Source organism: Sphaeramia orbicularis, chromosome 19, assembly GCF_902148855.1.
Source record: "Sphaeramia orbicularis chromosome 19, fSphaOr1.1, whole genome shotgun sequence".
Taxonomy (NCBI): Eukaryota; Metazoa; Chordata; class Actinopteri; order Kurtiformes; family Apogonidae; genus Sphaeramia; species Sphaeramia orbicularis.
In genome coordinates, this window is record NC_043975.1 from 28,587,189 (window position 1) to 28,593,188 (window position 6,000).

The window sequence follows — 6,000 nt, forward strand, 5'->3', positions numbered from 1 at the left end:
GGTCGCAGTCATCTCAGTCTACTTATGTCCGTAAGATATAATTGTCCCATTGTAAGCTTATTCTGCCAGAAAAGTTTCGACTAGCCTGCAGGAGTGTATTTTTGCACACACATCTTTGCCCTCACAACACTGACTCACACACTTATTTTTTTTTTGGTGCTTCTAAAGAAATGATTCCTTCTAGTTATTGCATAAATTACAATCACCAGCGTCAAACCCTGAGGGATGTTGAGCTCCTGCTATGAATAGAAACATTTATTATTAAGGTGGTATGTTTTACATATGTGAAGAATGTTGTCTACATATTGTCTAAACTTGATGTTCATCTGTTTCCTTATGCATGAATGACTGATCACGGAGCTCCAGATGGACTAAAGTTATGAATGAAACAGTAGCTGCCGGATTGGTCTTCAAATGTAAAGAGTGAGGAAGTCAGGCTTCAAAATAAATATTAAAACATTTCCGCACAATATATAGAGTGAATATCGTCATTGTCGGGTGGAAACCTCTTATGTCTGACAGTGATTTTTCAGAAAACTGAAAAAAATTATGTATATTCTAAATAAATTATTTTTTATAATTACTTTTAATTGAGGGGAGGTATGGGGGAACACATACAAAACAATCATCCAACCAATCTCCACCCTGCAAAAGAAAGCCATTAGAATTATACATCAAAAGGATGTAAGATTTTTCTTAGATTTATGTTTGTTTTATTTATATTATTTAAAACTGTGCCATCTTGTTATCTTATCCTTTTTCTGAAACTTTCCTTCTTGTAAAATAAGGTAGGGAAAAATAAGCTGTTGCCTCAGCCTACATCTTTTCACCCATACTTAATATACAAATCCAAACTGTATATATGTATATATTATGTTCTGTTAAATGGACGAATAAAATTACTTACTAGCAAGTGGTGCCAGATACAACAAACTCTGCCCCTCGCAGGTATTGTAGCTTATTTTGGCATGACCCAGCTGATGTTGCCTTATCAACTGCCTCAATATATGTGCCAGGTTTGAAGTAAATTGAAAAAAATTGATGTTTTTATAGACGTGAAATTTTGCCCATTATAAGTAAATGGGAGAAGAAAAAAGATTAAAAATTCATAAAAAGTTGAAACTTTGACCTACTTTTCCCAAAATATAATCAGATCTATTCTGGGTCACTGGCAATCTATAAACCCAGTTTGGTATGAATTCAACCAATAGTTTTGCTGCTAGAGGGTTAACAAACAAACAAACAAACAAACAAACAAACCAAACCAAAAACAATACCCCTTGCCCTCCCTTCGGGGGGCGGGGTAGTAAATGAATGGAGTTAAGTGATGTAGTCACAAGCCATTTTCAACACTTTTAATTGGTTAAATATTTCTAAAACCATCAGGCCAATGTGAAAACTGACCAATAGAATCGTTTTATGACAAAAAAAAAAAACAAAAAAAGAAAGACCAAAAATGGACTTATGAGGATTCCGCCTGACAGTGACGATATGCTTAAATAAACATGTAATAGTGCACAAAGGTGTAAATCATGCCCTATGAACTACTTCCGGCCACTCTTACATGTTTTTGCTCCAAACTTTGCTGTCAGTGTGTGTTTTCTTACTAATAATATAAAAGAAGGTGCAGTCATGTACTGATAAAAGTGGACAGACACATTACCTGGCACAAAATGTTTTCATCAACTGCATGTAGAGGAAGAAATGCTCTTCTGTTTCTCCTTCTGCCAAAAACACTTTGACGCTGCAAAACATGCCCTATAATATTCTATAACCTGTACAACAGATAAGATATATGCGCGTGCACTTTAGTGGGAAAGAAGGCATTTTAAATAAGCACAAGCCATATTGTTTTATTTACTGCAGTGTTAAAATATAGTTTATTCATTTAGGTACTTTTAAGAGACTAACAACATTTAGCTGATAAAGCTTAATGTTATTAGTCTCATAAAAGAGGCTCACACTGAAGATGTGCACTATTTGCAAATGTGTCTTTTATAGTTTTTAACACATAAAGACCCAAACAGCCACCGGAGACACAAACCATCTACAGATATAAACTGTTTAATACCTGTTGATCCACTAATCCTATCAGTACATGTAAACAATTGGTGTAAAATACAGTTTGTCATCTTTTCATGGCCATCAGATATAACCCATTTAGACATTCAGAGGCTCCGTAGTTACCATGGAAACACCATCATCTTCTACAACATTGATTCACCAGCAAAATCTATATAGTTGGATCAATGACAGTGGATGGACACACTTGTATTTACATTCAGTTAGCAATATCTTTGCTGAAAAATGAACTTTTTCTTCATTTTTCTGTTTTGATATAATTCACTTTCAATTTACTCAGAGTTTTCCTGAACATCTACATGATTTGTGAATTAAATATAGGAAAATACATGATTTGCACCAAAAAACATGCAGAAATCTGTTAAAGGAGTGATATTTTGCTTTTTTAAAACAGAATTATTCTTTTTAAAACATTTCCCTGTGGTCTACATAAACTGTAAATGCTCTGCTTGGGTCTGAATTCTTCATTAATTCAACTCCACAGGTCCATCGTCAACCCTATTTCTGAGTAATGACACCAGAAAGGTCGTTTTGAGCGCTGGCCCTTTAAATGCAAATGAGCCGCTTCATGCCCCGCCCCCTCCAGGTTGTTGGCTGTGCTGCTCTGTCCTGTTCAACCAACAACTGAATATTTTAGGTAACTGACTCGAAGTTTGGACATATTTTCAGTTTTTAATACAACCGCTGCTGCTGATAAACAATTATGTCGTACTTGGAGAAGTGTTCGTCTGAAGTCTTGACCTTATATGTGCAAATGTCGTCGCGGAACTAGTTATAGACGTAACAAATTAAGCAGGAATTGAAATGGGTTGTAGAAATCCAGTCGATTTTTGCCAAAATGAATATAAAGATAGCTTTGCAGCACCTGGAGGGTTCAAATTCAAACTTTACGAACTATTAGGGTCCAAATACACAAATAAATGAACCAAAGACTAATAAAAGTGGATTTAACAAAATATGACCCCTTTAAGAAAGGTAGAAATAGAGAAAAATTCATTTGGGAACTGCCACAAAAGTAGCACTGGGTCTTTATGGGTTAATGTCTGCTAAGGGGAAAACGGTGCAGAGTATACCTAATATATGGTTTTCTCTCTGTACATTTCTGAAAGATGTGGTTGCGCTGCAGATGTAAGTGGAAAAGTTGTATCTCAAATCCACTGGCCTGTGGAGTAAATTGGACAATGCGTCTTATGACAGTATGCTTCTACAGAGAGATGGTTTTGTCTTGTGTTAGATTTAGATGCTTAAATCACAATTCCCCCCCAAAAAAAAAAACATCTCCCATCCTACTGTGATGAAAACAAAAGTTATGATTGGCTGTAATTACCTTCATTTTAACACTTACAAAGGAGATTTTTTCATCTGATTTAAAAGATTTTCACTCTAATTGTAAATCAGTTATTTTTATTTTATATTTAATTTTATATTGTACAGAAGCGGCAAGATTTTCTGCAGCAATTACGAACATGGCCTGGTCTGACATGTGCTTTTGTTCCTCATGTTACGTAAAAGCTTGTCCACTCTGCACAGACAGAGGTCATTTTATACCCTCATATGGCTCATTTCCTGTAAATCTTTCCTCTCTCATTATATTCCCACACACGGCGTATTTAATAATTCAAGAAAACTCGGTGCTGAACACGTTGCTGAATACAGGCTGTGTTCAGGGGAGCTACAGGCTCTCTGCTACGACCAGAAAACTGCTAATCCCTTGTGTAACGCCAAATGAAACTATGGAGCAGCAATGGGAACAATAGAGAGCCAGGATAAGAGCTTATTAAAATACATTAAACCTGAGAGGAGATGTCACACAGTACGTATTACAAACCACGCTTCGCTAAATGCCCAAAGGATGATATCGAGTGTACTGAGAGGGTGAACCGCAGCTTAAATTTAGCATTTCCTGAGTTTGCTTTTGTGGCCTGCAGACTGGTCGGCCTTTGAGTTGCTGAGACTGTGTGGTGATGCTTTTTAAAGCAGGTCACCTCATGTACATGTTTAAAACCTGCAAAAGTTTTCTGGAACACCCACGTAAAGGCTGTGACTCTGAATGGTAATTTTTCTTTCGAAGTACAAGTCATCTTATTGTTTTGCATGAAACTGACAGCAATAAAAGCATTACATATATTAGTGTAACAACAAAATATAATGATTTTTCAGTATGTAATAACTAATAATCACTTTTTTTTAATAATCATCTAATTTTAACCCTTTCATGCATAGTGGTCACTCCAGTGGACAGTTATTCTCCAGCTGTTCTCTTGTATATTCATGGGTTTTGTTGTTTTAGTTCCATATCAGCCAACACATTGGACACTAATGCATCATCCCATACACTGACATTCATACCATTACTGTAACTTTACTGTTCTTTTATCGAAATCAATTGCTAAATGTTATTAGACTGTAATTTACAGTTGTTTTTTTGTTTTTGTTTGTTTTTTTTTTGCATATTATCTGAGTGAGTAATAACTAGTATTATAATATGTTCAAATGTTATTATTTAGAAGGGGGCAGGGAAATATAAGATTTTTTTTTTTATCCTGCTCCTTTTCGAGCATGGGTGTGTACATGTTTGTTAACTTGATGATTATTGAATGTTTACTGATGAAATGCACAACCATGAACGAAATAAATAAATAAATGGAATAAATGGAAATGTGAGAAAACATCAGATTAGCAGCATTAACCTCCTGAGACCTAGGAAAGTGAAAATTTTAGCTTTTTTCCATTAAACAATTGTCTTGATTGGAAACTGCAGAATGCAACAGTTTTTTTGTTTGTTTTTTCAAATACATTTTATTTATTTATTTATTTATTTTTATGGAATGTCCTTTGCAATAGACAGCATTTTTTAAGTGAAACTGTCACACTTTTGTCCCCTACAGAGGACAAAAATGCATTGCTGGGTCTCAGGAGGATAAAATTATTATTTTTTGATAGTTTTCACACAGTATGTCAGTAAATGCATGTTTCTTTACTTCAAAAATTAGACTCATGGTGTTCAGTTGAGTGGACATTTTTGTAGTGCTGTGAAAAATACGTTCATAAAAAAAAAAATCAATTACATTGTTTTTTTTTAATGCCTACAGAGGAATAAAAACACTCAGGAAAAAAAATCTTGATTAAGGTTCTCATAATTCATGCATGAAAGGGTTAATACTAAAATGCATAGTTGCAATATGTAATACATTCAACTGCATTTTCTACCAGGTGACCTATGATGAAAATGTAATATTAGATGATGTCTTACATCTGTACATAATTTTTTAATGGTGTCTTTATTAATTAATTATCCTCCTGAGAACCAGCAATGCATTTTTGTCCTCTGTAGTGGACAAGTGTTTCACAGTTTCACTTAAAAAATAAAAAAATAAATAAAAATAAAAAGTCCATGCCTGTCCGCCCATTGGAGTGGATCTCTCCTTCACTGTAGTTCTCCCTGAGGTTTCTCTTTTCCCACTGGGTTTTTGGAGTTTTTCGTTGCAGAGAAGGAGGGTCAAAGGACAGGGGATGCCCAAGACATTAATCCATTTCCTTCATCTACTGTTTATTTGACTGTTTGTTTTCATATCCGACTAATTTTGTAAAACCCTGCGAGGCAACCTTGTTGTGATATAGGGCTCTACAAAAAAAACTGAATTGAATTGAAAAGGACATTATATATAAAAAACATTTAAATAAAAACTGTATCTGAACAAACTGTTGCATCATGCCATTTCCAATTAACCCTTTAACTACCCCACCAAGAAAACCTGATGAAAAAAGTTTTCGTTTGCATTTCTTATTCAGTTGGGTGACTAATAACAACAATTAATGATTTTTTTTTTTTTACAGACCCCGTGGTTTTTAAAATATTGACCTCTACCAAATGGTCGAGATGTCAGTTAATGGTTAAGGAGATTATTTAATGTAAAA